Genomic DNA, 16807 nt, shown 5'->3' with positions numbered 1-16807 from the left:
AGCAGTGATTTCTGAGCACATAACCAGGAGTAACCCTTGAGCATCACCACGTGTGGCTCAATAACCAAAAAAATTCACTTGTAATTCAATAACATTTGTAGTAGATTAATGAAGCTCTAATATGGTTATGACCGGATTCAATATAAAAGTCACATTTGAGGGTTGGAGAAATAGTGCAAAGGTTAAGGCACTTGTCTTGCATGCAGCAGCAGGTCCTCGTTTGATTTTTGGAACCATAAATAACCCCATAAGCACTGTCAGGAGTAATCAGAACTAAGAGTTAGCCCTGAATATCACTAGGTATGACTTAAAACAAAGAAATTATGCTTGTCTGCTGCATAATAAACATGGTTATTAAAAATCATTGCCTATTTTACAGTCTTTTGAAAAAACTTTTTTTTTTAAAGTTTTTTGGTTTTGGGGTCATATCCAGCAACATTCAGGACTTTCTTCTGTCTCTTCACTCAAGTATTACACCTGGTGGTGTTTGGGATCAAAGCCAGGTCAGCCACAGCAAAGCAAATTCTAAACCCACTGTACTATTGCTCCAGTTCCTGGTCTTCTGTCCCTGAATTATTAAGTTTGTAGTTTTGGTTTAGGTTGACTTACCTATCTCATGAACATGGTAACTGAATAGAGGCTTTGGCTACTTAGTGGCATAACATGCTGGAAACCTTTCAGCTAACTTTATTTTTAGTGCTCATGTAATTGTGTTGAATATCAGATGGTGATTTGGCATGAAGCCATAGCTGAGCTATCATGAACACATGTAAAATGCGATCATCAGTCTCAGGTGTAAACCTGAAGTGGATACAAAGAAAATTTGGAGACTATCCTATTGAGGAATTTGAAAGACTTAGAAAACCTTGGATATTATATAGATGATGGTTATTCACAGAAAAATTTGCTAATGAGTAGCCCTCCTGTGCAATATTTTTTAAAACTTAAAGTAAAATGTAAAATGTCAGGCAGCTATCCATGACTTACTCAAGGGAAAGAGAACAGCTAATGATTAGTGTTCTGTTTACAATTAGAGTCTGATTTCTTTTCCTAATTTTGGTTGACTTGCAATTGCTTCTCTGGACTCCTGATAGGCCCTGTGGATTTTTTTTTATAGATTTTCCTTTGACTCCCAATTACCATACAATTAAAGTACCTCCAAATGCCGCTCTTTAGCTTTGTTTATATTCACTTTCTCAGAGCTTTTATTATAGAATCAACTTTTTTTGGGAGGACAGAACTGGAAAGGGCACCCCCAGTGCAGTGTTTGGGAGTCATTTTTGGCAATGTTGGCTAAATATCAGCAATATATAACTGTTACATGGATATGTTAGGTCACTTCCTAAACAAAGGCATTCCCTCAACTTCCTCTTTCTTTTCACCAAGCCCTTTGATTTGTAAAAGTCCACTTGGATAGGTACTATTGTTTCTCAGTAGACTTTCTCCCTCCTGGTGAACTAATACTGGTTTATTAAAGAAAGGTCAGTTTGGCTTGGCAGAGAGACCAAGAGGGGAGAAGCCAACAGGATTCCATAATTATCTCCTGACTGGCTTGATTTATTAATTCTTTGTGGCTGCCCTTCTTCAGACCTGTCCCTCTTAGGGTTGGAAATATGGTACATGGGGTGATTTTTCAGATACGAAATCCAGGGCTTCCACATGCAGAACATGTGTTCTAGGCCTTTAAGTCATACCCTTGTTCTTTTAATCTGATTTTAGTTATATAATTTTTTAGTACTTTTGATTCTGTTTTTAATGACATAAGACATCAATGATCCAAAACAGCACTTCTTTATTTAAAAAAAAAAAGCTTAAAAATTCACTAAAATGCATGTTAAAGACTTCAGTGGAAACAAGTGACATGAGTATGGACTCAAGAGAGTAATGTATTTTATTTATAAAATTCATTTATTTATTTTTATTTTTTAACTTTTTTAGTCACACCTGATATACTTAGGGACTGTCTCTTTGCCCAGGAGTGATGCTTGGCAATATTTAGACATATGTAGTGATGAGGATTTGAACTAGGGTCCTGCAAGGTACATGCCAGGTAAACGCCTTCCTTATCTCCTGTACTATGAAAAGGACATTTTAAGATAGTGAGTTTGATAATAGCTTTAGCCCTGGAAGAATGGAGTGCAAAACCTTGATCTTTTCCAACTTAGCCACTTTAACTTATTTATTTGTTTTCTAAAGTAAATGCCTAATTTGTTTGTTTGTTTGTTTTTTGGTATAGTCTTCAGAAGTCTATGCATAAATTTGATAGTCAAATAGCTAAATAATGATTAGTCAGGCATTTACTCAGCCATTGCTAAAGTAGAGTTTTGTGGTTTTATATACATAAAAAAACCAACTTCCCCTTGTAGGGCAAGTGCTCTCTTACATGATGATTAACTGGTAATCGGAGAAAGAAATTTTATTTATGCTATATCTGGTCATGCACAGGGATTACTCCTGGCCCTGTGCTCAAAAATAACTCCCACCAGGCTCAGAGGACCATATAGGATATCAGGGATTGAACCCAGGTTCACTGTGTACTACCCTTTGGCCCCAGAGAAAAAAATTAAGAATAAAATTTGGGGCCATATTTGGTGGTGCCCAGAGTTTACCCTGGATCTGTATTCAAGGATCATTCCTGACAGGCTCAGAGTTCTATATGGGATGCTGAAACTGGGTGGGTCACATGCAAGGCAAACACCTTACCCACTATACTATTTCTTCAGCCCTATAATGGGAGAAAAATTAAGCATGACTCCCCTTGGCAGGGAAGCCACAAATATAAAATCTAACAATGACTTTTAATGGGTTCTACTCCAAAGCCCTAAAGTCTCACTCAAATAGTGACTAATTAAGATATTTTCTGAAAAGTAGCCTAAAAAAGCTAATTCCCCTATAAAGTTGGGGATTTCAGGAGGATAAAACACCTGGTACCTGGTGGGGCCTTCTGAAACACACTTGGTCTCCTCTAGCTCCATAGAGTGATGGCCCAAGACCCAAAGACCTTCAAAGGTCTTAAAGGCTATAGGAAGAGGCCAGGGTAGGAGTCCTTAATGAAGATTAATTCAGCACAGTAAGCAGTAATCACTACCAGGCCTTGCAAAAAGTGCTGAGTTACTTTTCCTTGGGCTTTCTCTTGATGATTCAGGATGGTAGAGGGGAAAAGTCACTGATATGGGTTACCCCAATCCATAAATAATTGAAAGAATATGTAATGCAAATTCAAATTCATTTCATTTCATAACAACCCCACTTAAACAGCTCAGTCAACTGTGTATGGCAGTAAATGGAGTGGAATTGGAATTGACAGGAAGGATTTCTCTTGACTCTGCTTGAATATAGTCAACTGAGATGCAGAAATGCTTTGTGGTGCAAAACAGAGAAATCAGCAAATGAAGGCAGTCATTTTGAGCTACCCCACTTCTTTCTTCCCTTCCTGATGAAGCACCTAATGAAATGTGAAGTTGTCCAGGAGCTGTAGGCAGAAGAATGCCTAAATGGATTAATGGAGGGAGAGGTGGTTACTGTAAAAATAGGGCCAGAATTATCGTGAAGGTGTCAAACATACATCCAAGCTGGAGATAAGCGAAGAGCAAGGCTCATGATCTGAGAACATAAAAAATAGCCTGCAGGGAAGACATCTTTCAATCACTCCTGTCTTCTGAGATTTAAAAACAAGACTGTTCCAAATCAAGTAATAGCAGATGCAAATGTGATGGCATTTTAAAATATTAACTGATGTCTTCGATTTTATTCTCCCCTGAAATTATTATTCTCTTTCCCTGTACTGCCCCAATTAAGATAGTTCTCTAGAGTTTTTGCCACCAGGGAGGGAGTGACAAGGTGTCAAAGAAAAAGGAAAATGGTGTTGCTTTTAAAATCCAAGTCTTCAGGGGAAGTGAGAAGTTTGGGGATAGAGGGTGAGTTTGGTGGAACTGTATTTGAGTGAGTGTTCTCTGAAGCTATGGAAAGAAAGTGGAGGGTCAAGTTGGGGAGGAGATCAGAGCAGATTTTGGTGGTACTGGAGGGAAAGCAATGTGTACTGTTTCTTGGGGACTCTCAGGGGAAAGTGGCAAAATTGCAAAATCCCAGAAACTCAGAAAATTTCTGTAGAGCCATAGAATGACACGGAGAGAGTAAAGGACTACCACACCCAGTAAGTGCTGTGGAGAGAGCCAGGAGATAAAGTTGACACACAGGAATGAAAAACAGTACTTTGTTATTTCTTGTGAGGGTGTTTGTGTTGTCTGAAGACCTCTTGGATTATAAATACAACTCAGGGAAAAAAGGGCAGATCTCACTCTGAGTGGGATTTCTGCCAGCTTGGAGGAATATGGTATCAATAGAGAAAGTATATTAATATAAAAATGAAAGTTAAGAGTTATAAACCACCATCATTTGTGCTGCCAAGACAGAATTCTCAGCTTCCAGAGGGAGCACATGGAGGTCTTACTATAATCCCTCAAGCTAAAGAAGAGCCATAGCCCTGGGGAGGTATCTAGTGGGGAGAGAGGAGATGGGCTCTTGGATGCAACTGTGGTGTTTGGAAATACAAGTGGATTTTGAAAAAAAGGAGTAAAAGAGTATCTGTTAAACTAATTGGTTTAACTCATGGGATAGGCACAGGAGCGCTAGTAGAGAGGAAGGTTAGATAGGAAGAAACAGAAAGGGGGTGCCATATTGAGATCCACTGGAGAGATTAAATAACTATATTATTATTTTGAAATCACCAAGTAATTTATTATTGTGTTTCAACGTTTCAACATCAGATTCATTCACCAGTGTGCATATCTCTCACCAATTCTCCCACCCACATTTGCTCCCACCTTTTCTTCCTTTTTTATTTTTCAGTTTTTGCACTGTTCACAGTACTGTTGTTGATAGGGTTTTATATGTTTTCCCACCTTTCTTTAAATTTTTTAGTTGAAATACTGTGTGATATAGTAACAAAGTTGCTCATGATTGAGTTTAAGTCATACAGTGCCCAATACCGATTGTTTCATCAGTGCATATTTCCCCGCCATCATTGTCCCTAGTTTGCATCCTACCATTGCCCTTGCCCTCCCTCTTTCTACATCTGTAACAGAAATCTCCCTCCCTCCCTTCTTTCTCTTTTTTTCTTTATAAACACCAAAATGGTTATTGAAGGAGTATCACACATATCACTTTACTTCATTTCAGTATTGAATTCTCCAGAGAGATCATTTCCAACTCTTATTGTCATAATGGTCCCTTCTCTGCCTTAATTGCACTCTCTTGCTCCTTGTGGCAAATTTCCTACCATGGATCAGTTTTGGGGTATTATTACTATACTATTTTTAAATGTTTTTGGGTATTTTTGGGTTTTAATGTTTTGGGGTATTATTACTATACTAGTTTTTAATATACCACAAATAAGTGAGATCAGTCTATGTCTATCCTTCTGATACATTTCACTCATAATACTTTCAATATTCATATATATATATATAAGTAACTTTCATGACTTCATTTTTTCTAACAGCTAGACTAATAGTATTCCATTGTGTAGATGTACCACAGTTTCTTTTTCTTTTCACTCATCTGTTATCGGGCATCTGGGATGTTTTCAGATTTTGCCTAGTATAAATAGTACTGCTATGAACATAGGAGTGCAAAGGGCGTTATTACATTGTGTTTTTGTGGTCCTAGAGTATATCCATAGTAATGGTATTGCTGGATCATATGGGAGCTCAATTTCCAATTTTCTGAGTAAAATCCATATTTTTTCTAGAAAGACTATACTAGATAGTATTCTCACCAGCAGTGAATGAGATGTCCTTTCTCCCCACAACCCGGTAGCAGTGGTTGTTCTTGTTCTTTGTAATGTATGCTAGTCTCAGTGGTGTGAGATGATATCTCATTGTTGGTTTGATTTGCATCTCCCTGATGATTAGTGTTGTGGAACATTTTTTCACTTGCCTTTTGTCCATCTGTATTTCTTCTTGGAAAAAAAATGCTCATTTCTTCTCCCTATTTTTTGATGGGGTTAGATTTTTTTTCTTGTTATGTTCTGTCAGTACCTTGTATATCTTAGATATTAGGCTTTTATCTAATAGGTATTGGGTGAATAGTTTCTCCCATTCTGTGGGTGGCCTTTGTATCCTAGTCACTATTTCCTTTGAAGTGTAGAAGCATCTCAGCTTAATATAGTCACATTTGTTTATTGCTACTTCTAATTGTTTGAACAGTGATTTTCCTCCTGGAAGATGCCTTTAGTTTCAATGCCATGGAGTGTTTTACCTATGTGTTCTTTTATATACCTTATGTTTTCAGATATGATATCAAGGTTTTTAATTCATTTGTATTTGACCTTTGTGCATGGTGTTAAATGGAGTTCTGATTTCGCTTTTTTGCATGTGGCTGACTAGTTGTCTCAGCGTCTCTTGTTGAAGAGGCTTTCCTTGCTCCATTTTGCGTTTCTTGTCCCTTTATCAAAGACTGATTGATTGTATGTCTGGGAAACATTCTTTGAATACTCAAGTCTATTCTACTGATCTGAGGATTTGTCTTTATTCCAATACCATATTTTAATGACTTATTTTGTTGTACAATTTAAAGTTGGGGAAGTGATGCCTCCCATCTTCTTTTACCTAAGGATTGTGTTGGCTATTCCTGGATTGTTATTGTTCCAAATAAATTTCAGTAGTATTTGATTCACTTCTTTAAAGAATGTCATGGAATTGCATTAAATTTGTACAATGCTTTGGGGAGTATTGTCATTTTAATGATGTTAATCCTCTCAATCCATGAACAGAGTATGTGTTTCCATTTCCTTATATCCTCTTCTATTTTTTGAGGCAGGGTTTTGTAGTTTTCTTTGTAGAGGTCTATCACCTCTTTAGTTAAGTTGAATCCAAGGTATTTGAAGTTGTATGGCCCTAATGTAAATGGAATTATTTTTAATATCCATTTCTTCTCTATCATTATAGGTGTATAAGAAGGCCATTGATTTTGGCATGTTAATTTTGTAGCCTGCCACTTTGCTATCTGAATCTATTGTTTCTAGAAGCTTTTTGGCAGAGTCTTTAGGGTTTTCTAAATATAGTATCATGTCATCTGCAAACAGTGAGAGCTTGACTTCTTCCTTTCCTATCTGGATGTCCTTGATATCTTTTTCCTGCCTAATCGCTATGAAAAGTACTTCTAGTACTAGTTGAATAGGAATGGTGACCTTGTACCAGATTTTAGAGGAAAGGTTTTTAGTTTATCTCCATTATGTTTGACATTGGCTTGTGGTGGATGGCCTTGACTATATTGAGAAAGGTTCCTTCTGTTCCCATCTTGTTGATAGTACTTATCATGAATGGGTGTTTGACCTTATCAAATGCTTTCTCTGCATCTATTGATATGATCATTTGGTTTTTATTTTTTTGTACATATGGTTTATTATGTTGATTGATTTACATATGTTAAACCATCCTTGCATTCCTGGAATGAAACCTACTTGATTGGTGTATGACCTTCTTATTGAGGAGTTGGATCCTTTTGGCCAGGAATTTGTTGAGGATCTTTGCATCTATATTCATCAGGGATATTGGTCTGTAGTTTTTTTATTTTTGAAGCATTTCTGTCTGGTTTTGTATCAGGGTGATGTTAGTTTCATAAAAGTTATTTGAGAGTGTATCTGTTTCTTTAATTTCCTGAAAGAGCCTGAAAAGAATTGGTAGTATTTCCTCTTGAAAAGTTTGAAAGAGCTCATTAGTGAATCCATCTGGACCTGTTTTTTTTTTTTTTTTTTTTTTTTGGGAAGACTTTTGATTATCGTTTTAATTTCTTCAATAATGATGGATCTGGGGCCAGAGTGATAGCACAGTGGTAGGGCATTTGTCTTGCATGCAGCTTAATCAGGATGGCCTTAGTTCGATCCCCAGTGTCCCATAATGCCCCCCAAGCCAGGAGTGATTTTTGAGCACAGAGCCAGGCGTAACACCTGAGTGTCACTGGGTGTGGCCCAAAAACAAAAAAAGATGGTTCTGTTTTAAAATGCTTGATCATCCTGGTTCAACCATGGAATATTATAAGAGTACAAGAATTTATTAATTTCTTCCAGGTTCTCATATTTTGTGGCATAGAGTTTCTCAAAGTAGTCTCAGATTACCCTTTGAATCTGTAGTATATGTAGCAATCTTTCTCTTTTTATTTCTAATATGGTTTATTAAGTTGCACTCTCCTTTTCTTTGTGAGTTTTGCTAGTGGTTTATCAATCTTCTTGATTTTTTTTCAAAGAACCTACTTTTGCTTTCATTGATTTTTTTGGATTGATTTTGGATTTCCACTTTGTTGATTTCTGCTCTGAACTTTTTTTTTTTTTTTTTTTTTGGTTTTTGGGCCATACCCGTTTGACGCTCAGGAGTTACTCCTGGCTATGCGCTCAGAATTTGCCCCTGGTTTGGGGGGACCATATGAGATGCCGGGGGATCGAACCGCTGTTCGTCCTACGCTAGCGCTTGCAAGGCAGACACCTTACCTCTAGCGCCACCTTCCCGGCCCCTGCTCTGAGCTTTTTTATTTCCTTCAGCCTACATATTTTTGGTTCATTTTGTTGATCATTTTCTTATTTTATAATCTGTGTCATTAAGTTATTTATGTACCTCTTCTTCCTTCCTGATGTGTGCTTGCAAAGCTATAAGTTTTCCTCTTAGTACAACTTTTGCTGTGTCCTAAAAATTCTGATAATTTGTGTCTTCATTGGCATTTATTTCCAGGAATCTTCTTGATTTCCTCTTTCATTTTATCTCTTACCTACTGGTTTAATTTCCAGGTTTTAAAGTTTTTCTTTTGTGTCCCTTTATAATCCACTTCTAATCTCAGTGCCTTGTGATCTGACAAGGTAATGTGTACAATTTCTATCCTCTTAATTTTATGGAGGTATGTTTTATAGGCCAACATGTGGTCTATCCTGGAGAATAATCCGTGTGCTTTGTAGGAGAATGTGTATAAATTTTTCTGGGGATAGAATACCCTATATATATCTACTAGGCCACTTTCTTCCACTTCTCCTTTCAGAGATAGTATATTCTTGTTGGGTTTCAGCCTGGTTGGCCTATCAAGGGGTGACAGGGAGATGTTGAGGTTTCCCACTAACATTGTGTTGCTATTAATGTCTTCTTTCAGATTTGTCAACAATTGTATTAAATATTTTGCTGATCCCTCATTGGGTATGCATATATGTTTAGGAGTAAGATTTCTTCCTGTTGTACATATTCCTTGATTATTATAAAATGTCTATATTTTTTCCTTATAACTTTTCTAAGTCTAAATTTTGTGCCATCTGATACTAATAAGGCCACTCCACCTTCTTTTTCTTTTTTTTTTTTTTCTTTTTCTTTTGACCAAAGTGAATTACAAATCTTTCACAGTAATATTTTAGGTACATAGCAACATTGAGTCAGGGACATTCCCACCACCAATGTTGTCCTTCCTCCACTCCCAGCATGCATCCCATATCCTCCTCCTTTACCTCTTGGGATGCTAGTATAAGTGGTCCACTCTATGTCTAGCTTGTATATTGGGTATCAATTTTGTTGTCGTTGGTTTTGGATTTGAAGTTTAAGTCTGATTATTTTTTTTATTTCCACTTAATGTTCATATGGCTGGTCTTGTACCTTTTATTATTTCCACCTCAACTTGTGAGGCAGAACAAGATGGTTCCATTTATGTGGTTCTGTTTGAGGAAAAGAAGAAAAAATAAAATGGGGCAAAAATCACACAAGCAAAAAATGGGAGGAGTCCTTCTAGAGGCTATAACTATCAATTTAAGAGAAGAAAGGGAAAAAGGAAGAAAAACGTAACAACAATACAAAAATTAAAAAAAAATCAAACAAAAACTCAAAAAGCACCACAGCAATAAAGACAACAACCAAATAATAACCATGATCCTGAAATAAAAACAAAACAAAGCACACACACACACACCCCACAGGGATAAGAAACAAACAACAATAACAAAGCCAAAAAATTAATTTGTGCTTTTTTTTTGCATAGGCAAACTAAATATTAGGGAGATTAGAAAGGGAATTCTCTTGGCCTAAGAGATACAGGGCTTCTCCGCCCTTGAAGTATACTGTCATCTGAATAACTACAGGCTCCATATATTTTCTTTTACTCTCCTCTAGGTCCTTTTGTATTGTCTGGAAACTTTCCACTCTGTCATGGATGATAAAACCAGGCCTCTGTAGCTAGAGATCTTGGTATTTGCACAGGTCATAAAATGGAGCCTAGGATGGAGTCTTTCTTTACGGTTCTAGAAGTTCTGTTCCATCACTGTTGTTTTAATCAGCCTTCTGTAGTTGGTGGTCTTGGTTTTTGCCCCAATCCTAGGATGAAACATAGGATGGAGTCTTTCATTATGTTTCTAGAAGATCTGCTCAGTTGCAGTTGTCTTAGTCAGACCTCTGGAATTAGAGATCTTGGTTGTTGTACAGATCATAAGTCAAGGCCTAGAATAGGGTCTTTATTATTGGTCCCAGGATAAGTTCTGCCCAGTCATAGTTGTCACAGTCAATCTTCTGTAGATAGCGAACTTGGCTTTTGTACAAATCAAAGGATGACTTGTCTTCTGATTTCATCTTATTGTTAGGTGGTGAGGTAAGATAACCTGCTCTTAGATCAAGTTGTTGCCATTTTCTCATTGTCAGGATGCCTGTAAAAACTGGTGCATGTTGGTGTCAGAGCAGTATTAAAAATGTCCTAGACAGAGATTGGTTTCTGGAGCTGTTGCGGAGAACTGTGTTGGTTCTATGTCTGGGATCTAGGATCCACAGTTGGATGGTCACTGTCTAATCATCTGGGTCCACATACATATGTTCAAGGTGGGAGGTGCCCCTGTATTGTAAAAATGTATGAGTTCTTATCTCTAGTACATAAGAGCTTGTTTCTATATGTAAAATTTCCCCATTTTTAGTATGCCTTTGCAAGAAGAAATGGTGCTATATTATATTGCTGGTACATTTGGGGGTGAGAGTGTCAGGCTCCATCATCCTGTGCCCTGGTTTTGACCTGAGCTATTATCCCAGACAAGACTTTTTCTTGTAGGGTTTTGTATCAAGCAGAACCCAAACAGGTGGAATTAAGGAAGAAAAGAAAACAAAAACAAGACAAAAAATATACACATATATACATACATATATATACATACCCACATATATAAAGGAAAAATAAATAAAAATAAGTTTTAAAGGGGCTGGAGAGATAGCATGGAGGTAGGGCATATGCCTTGCATGCAGAAGGATGGTGGTTCAAATCCCAGCACCCCATAAGGTCCCTGAGCCTGCCAGGAGCAATTTCTGAGCATAGAGCCAGGAGTAATTCCTGAGAGCTGCTGGGTGTGACCCCCCAAAAAACCCCCAACAACAACAAAAACACAACAAAATAAGTTTAAAAAATAAGGGAACAAAGTGATGCAGGAGACTACCTTACATTTGGGGATAAATAGGTTATGAGGTAGTAATAAACTTATAAAGGAAATATAGGTTTCCCCATCGTCTTTTGAGCAATTCTTGTGGGGGGTGGGATCCAGGGCACATTTTCATCACACACCCTGGTCTTGTTGAGATTGAGAAATGATTTGCAGCAGAAAGGGCTCGGATGGAGTTCTTGCACTGGCGATTCTTCTGGAGCTGAGTCTGGTATCAAACAACAGTCCACATTTGGGGGAGGGTGAGAAGGAGGGCCACAGAGCATGAGTCAGCAGTGGTATTGGTTGTAGTTTCTTGCCAGGGGATGAGATGTGGGGCTGAATGGGGTGTCTTTTTGCTTGGGAGCTGGGTGATGGTTTATTGGGGCAGGAAGTCAGTCTTGATACCTAATGGGTTAAGAACTGAGGGTAAAGAGCGTTAATAAGGCAGGACATCGAATTGGAAGTGTGGGGTGAAGGGATAGTAGGATTTCTGAAGGGGGTGGGTTAGTATATAGAAGGGGCTATATACACTATAGGCATGAATTGTTTACAGTTTAGGTTTGGCTCTTATAGAGGAGTTCTCTCTCTATGTACTCACGCCCACATAAAGACATACAACAGTGATCTATTCTTAAGATGTTGTTAGAGGTCTGACCCTAATAGGATGGGTCTAAGCTCTTAAGGACTGGTTGAATTAAGATAAATAATTAGCTTAGGTATAGTTTAAGAAAAATAGAAAGGGAGAGAAAAGATAAGAGAGGAAAACAGAAAAACAGGTAAATATAGTAAAATAAGGTAAAAAATTAATAAATCAACTAAAAGAGATTGCATCTGTGAGTCAAGTTGGGAGGTTTTCCCAGTTTCTAGGCATTTCATCAGTGATGGGGTTCGGCCTTCCTAAATAAAGATTTCAGGGTTAGATAATGGCGGGAGCAGTTTAGGATACACATAGGTTTAGCATCTCGAGTACTAAACAATGTGTTAATGAGGCCTACCTATGTAGGTGGCTACCCTACGTAGTATTGTCTGTTGCATCTTATGTATCAAATTTCTTTCCTAAAGAGAAAGTAACAGTGTGGGTTTTTTTTGATATAGATTGAATTGATGATGAGGAGGAAGAAGAGTTAGAAGAAGAAAGGGGAGAAGGAATGAAGTAGGGAGAAGAGAGAAGAAAAGAGAGAAATGAAATGTTAATTTGCCCAAATGTATTCAATGAGTAAGTCTTGTAATATAAGTCTGTGGTTCACAGTTGACTGTTTCAGTGGTCTAAATGGTCATATGCTTCAGGTCCTAATAGAGGTCATAAACCAGAGAAAAAGGGTATATTGGAGTGTTTTATCAAGATATTTTCATAATGCAAAGTGAATATGATATCTAGTATGACTGAGCACTGAGGTGTCAATTAGGGTGTCCACCCATGGTATCCAATATCCCCATGTAGACAAAGAAGCTGAGAGGTTATTTTAAATCTAGTGAGATTAAGGCATTAAAACACATTGTTAGGAAATACTTCCACTGGAGTCTCTGGCTTCCAATCATATTCTTCACCTGTATCAGTGTATAAGCTCCCTAAGAAATTATTATAGGCCTTTGTAGTAAAAGGCTGATTACATACCTGTTTGCTCTAAGCCATTGTTTCCATTGTTGATCATTCCAGCTTTTTTTGTGTTATGTGTGATTAAATGCTTTATTTTTATTTTTTATTTATTAAATATATTTTTTTTATTTAGTAACATGATCATATTTGGGTTATAGTCATAACCAGAATACCCCCCTTCACCAGTGTAACATTACCCCCTCCCCCCTTCCTATCCCCTGCCTGTATTCCAGACAGGCATTCTACTACAGTAATTTGTTTTTAAGTTCAGTAAGTTGTATTTTTTCCTTAAAGGATAAGAGTAAAAAAAATATAGTAAAGGTGTGATAGTGGCAATTGCCAATGTTTGCATAGGTCCACAAAAATGGAGAAAATGGAAAAAAAATCCTTGACCTGATTACAAAACGGCTTCACCCCAGAAGTTTATTGGCATTGACAGACTCTGGGTTCCAGGCATACCAGTCTATCCAACTCCACTCATTCTCAAGGTCCCGGTGAAACTTTTGCACACTTTAGCTATAGTTGGAATCAGACTTTTATATTTAAAGACTCTGGATTCTGTGCATTTCTTTCGTTGATGTCAGGCTGATGTGGAGCATCCTCTAGTTTCAGCATATTATTAAATGCAGAGCGATCTGCCCTGCATGCAGACTGTTGCTGAGTCACTTGTGTGTTGGGAGTACTCTTTGGAGTAAGTCAATGCCAAAGCAGTGGTAGGTCTTCTCTGGTAGAGGCTTGGATCCTGGGAATGTTAAAGACAATTGTGGTTGTTTCTATAGTTCAAGTGTCTGTGGGCGATGCCCATTCTTCTGAGGCCTGAGCCAAATCATTAGGCCAATGTTCAGGGTAAAAGGCCTAATTACATTACCAAATTTGTGTTCCCATCTCTATTAGATAAGAACTTGTTTGCATATGTATTATTTTCCAATTTTAATGTGCCTATGCAAAAGATAAGCAATGCCACAATATATTGTTGGTGCATCTGGGGGCCATCGAATAAAGTCCAACATTTCCCGTAACTTGGTATAAATGTGAAATCTATACAGAGTTACTCTTCTACAAGTATTGCTTATAAAACAGATCTCACAGGGGGGAAATCAAACAATCAAATAACTAATCTAGTGGGCAAAATTGTCACTATATGAGGATATTTGAAAAGAGTTATAGAGGTTAAGGGAATACATCTGAGATGTACAAAAGAGATACATGTGACCCTTTTATGTTTTAAAGAGAAAAAAAATAAAGAAAACAAGGGTATTTGAAGACAACAGGTGATAGCTAAGTTTGAGACATGTTTTGCAGCATTACAGAACCCTATATTGTCCTTGAACTAGGGGTTATGCTGAAGCTGATTCCGGTATCATGCAACAGTCCATAGTTTGATGGGGGCATGAGGGGCCACCAAGCATGGGTCAACAGGCGTGTTGGTTGTAGTTGTTTGTATAGACATGAGCTGGGGACTGAGAGGGTGTCATTCAATGAGAAGCTGGATGGTGGTGTTGGCGCAGAAGGTCAGTCTTGGTGTCTATCCAATCAGGAACTGAGGATAAGGAGGGTTGAATAAGGGAAAGATAATGGTTCAGGGTTTGTGTATGAGGATGTAGGAGAGAAAAAGGGGTGAGGGGAGAGGCAATACATAAAAGACTAGACAATAAAGGTCAATTTGAGTGTTTTATCAGGATCTTGGGCATCCTGATTCTATTCCTAGGAACAGTCTAGGATCAGGAACATTTTTGAATAATTCTTAAAAAGTATATTTGCGCCCACACGGTTTTGAAAAATAGTATTACTAGCAAACAAAACAGGGGGTCCAATATACATAGGGGAGGGGTTTCCCTCCTCTGTCTGCACCCCCAGGGCCCGAGTTGCCAGGGCCGGCCATGAAGACCCGCCTGGCGTGGGGGGTCCCAGTCTCCTGGACCAAGTGTTCAGTCCAGGAGATCTGTGGCCTGCTGTCCGACCAGCGACCCTACCATACCAGAAAAAAAGAGGGATGGCTTTCCTGGCATGTGCACTTTGCTGGGTCCAACTGCAAGCTCCCTCTCCAGTTTGAAAAGTGAAAGGGAGGGGTTTCCCTCCTCCGCCCGCCCCCCAGGGCCCGAGTTTCCAGGGCCGGCCATGAAGACTCGCCTGGCGTGGGGGGGGGGGTCCCAGTCTCCTGGACCAAGTGTTCAGTCCAGGAGATCTGTGGCCCACTGTCTGATCATTCCAGCTTTTTTAGGGGAGTTGTTTGCTTGGATAATTGTCCTCCTGCCTTTGATTTTGAATCTATGTTTGTTCTAACTATTCAGATATGTTTCTTGTAGGCAGCAGAACATTGGATTCAGCTTTTTGATCCATTTTTATGCTCTGTCATTTAATCTGTGCATTTAGTCTATTGACGTTGAGATAGATAATTGTCACGGAATTTAGTGTCATCTTTATGTAGAAGTTTGGTTTATCTGTTGGTCTGTCTTCTCTTAACATAGACCTTTCAGGTTTTCTTTTGAGTCTGTAAAGTTTCTGAGTTGTTTATATACATAAAGCTATTATATTTCCTTAAAATATGATAGTGAGTTTGGCTGGGTGCAGTGATTTAGGTGAAGCACTTATTTCATTGAGTTTTATCACTAAATCCACCACTGACTTGCTGTCAATCTTAAGGATGCTTTTTTTTGGTATATAGTTTCCCTTTTTGATCTTGTTGCTTTCAGTATTCTACCCCTATCTGTGGGATTTGTCATTGTAGCTAGAATGTGTCTTGCATGCTTTTGTTCAGGTCTCTGGTTGATACTCTTTGGGCACGCAGGATTTAGTTGCATGCAGCCTTTAGCTCTGGGAGTTTCTCTGTAATGATGTCCTTGACTGGTGATTCTATCTGGGGATTTTCTTCCTGGGTATTTGGGACTCCATTGATTTTTATGTTGTTTCTATTGAGTTTATCAAACTCTTCTATTTTCATCTGTTCACATTTTTGAGGACTTTTTTTTTTATCTAATTATTTGCTTTAGGGTTTTTTTTCCCCAATCTCTTCTGTTGTATGTAGTTGTTGTGCATCTCACCTTCCAGCTCACTGATTCTATCCTCATCTGCTGTTACTCTGTTGGAGAAGCTTTTCAGTGAGATTTTTATTTTGTCTACAAAATTTACCAGTCTTGTTATTTCAGTTTGGAGTTTTCTTATTTCTTTTTTTTTTCTTATTTTAAATTTTTATTGTGGCCAAAGTGAGTTACAAATCTTTCACAGTAATGTTTAAGGTACATAGTGGTAATGAATAATGTGAATTCCCACCACCAGTGTTGTTCTCCCTCCACCCCCTTCTTTTTAGCATGCATCCCACTTCTCCCTCCTTTAACCCCCAGGATGCTAGCATAATTGGTCCCCAAGTTTGTGTTTTTTGTTCTTTTGTCTTTTTTTTTTTGCTTTTTTTTGTAGTTGCTGGTTTTTGTTTTTGTTTGTCCTTTCTTTGCTATTTTTTTGTATTTCAATTGTTTTTTTCTTTTTTTATGCACTATTCCTGGAGGTACTGGAATACCAGGTCAATGCGTGGAATGGACGGAGCAAGTTCCTATTCCAGTTCCTAGTGCCAAAAATTCATTTAATATATTGTCATCGGATAGATGACGTATTAGATATTAAACTGATAAGAACAGATACTATATATATTTGATCTTAGCCAAAAGGCCAAAAGTGATAGTATTTCTATTGTTATGGCTTTGTTGTTTTTCTTTTTTTGAGCTTTCTTTCTTTCTTTCTTTCTTTCTTTCTTTCTTTCTTTCTTTCTTTCTCTCTCTCTCTCTCTCTCTTTCTCTCTT

The 16807-nt window shown here is 37.9% G+C and overlaps 1 protein-coding gene and 1 non-coding gene across 2 annotated transcripts in view; one reads left to right on the top strand and one right to left on the bottom strand.

The window, feature by feature from the left end:
* The window catches only part of KCTD1 (potassium channel tetramerization domain containing 1), an 802770-nt gene that overhangs the window by 539782 nt on the left and 246181 nt on the right, over positions 1–16807 (top strand). The gene's annotated exons all lie outside the window — the stretch shown is intronic.
* LOC126005409 (U2 spliceosomal RNA) lies at positions 16494–16687 on the bottom strand. Its single transcript, XR_007494511.1, has one exon. It is a non-coding gene; the product is annotated as a U2 spliceosomal RNA (small nuclear RNA).

Source organism: Suncus etruscus, chromosome 3, assembly GCF_024139225.1.
Source record: "Suncus etruscus isolate mSunEtr1 chromosome 3, mSunEtr1.pri.cur, whole genome shotgun sequence".
NCBI lineage: Eukaryota > Metazoa > Chordata > Mammalia > Eulipotyphla > Soricidae > Suncus > Suncus etruscus.
The sequence above is the reverse complement of the archived record's forward strand: the minus strand, read 5'-3'. Positions and strand labels throughout refer to the sequence as shown.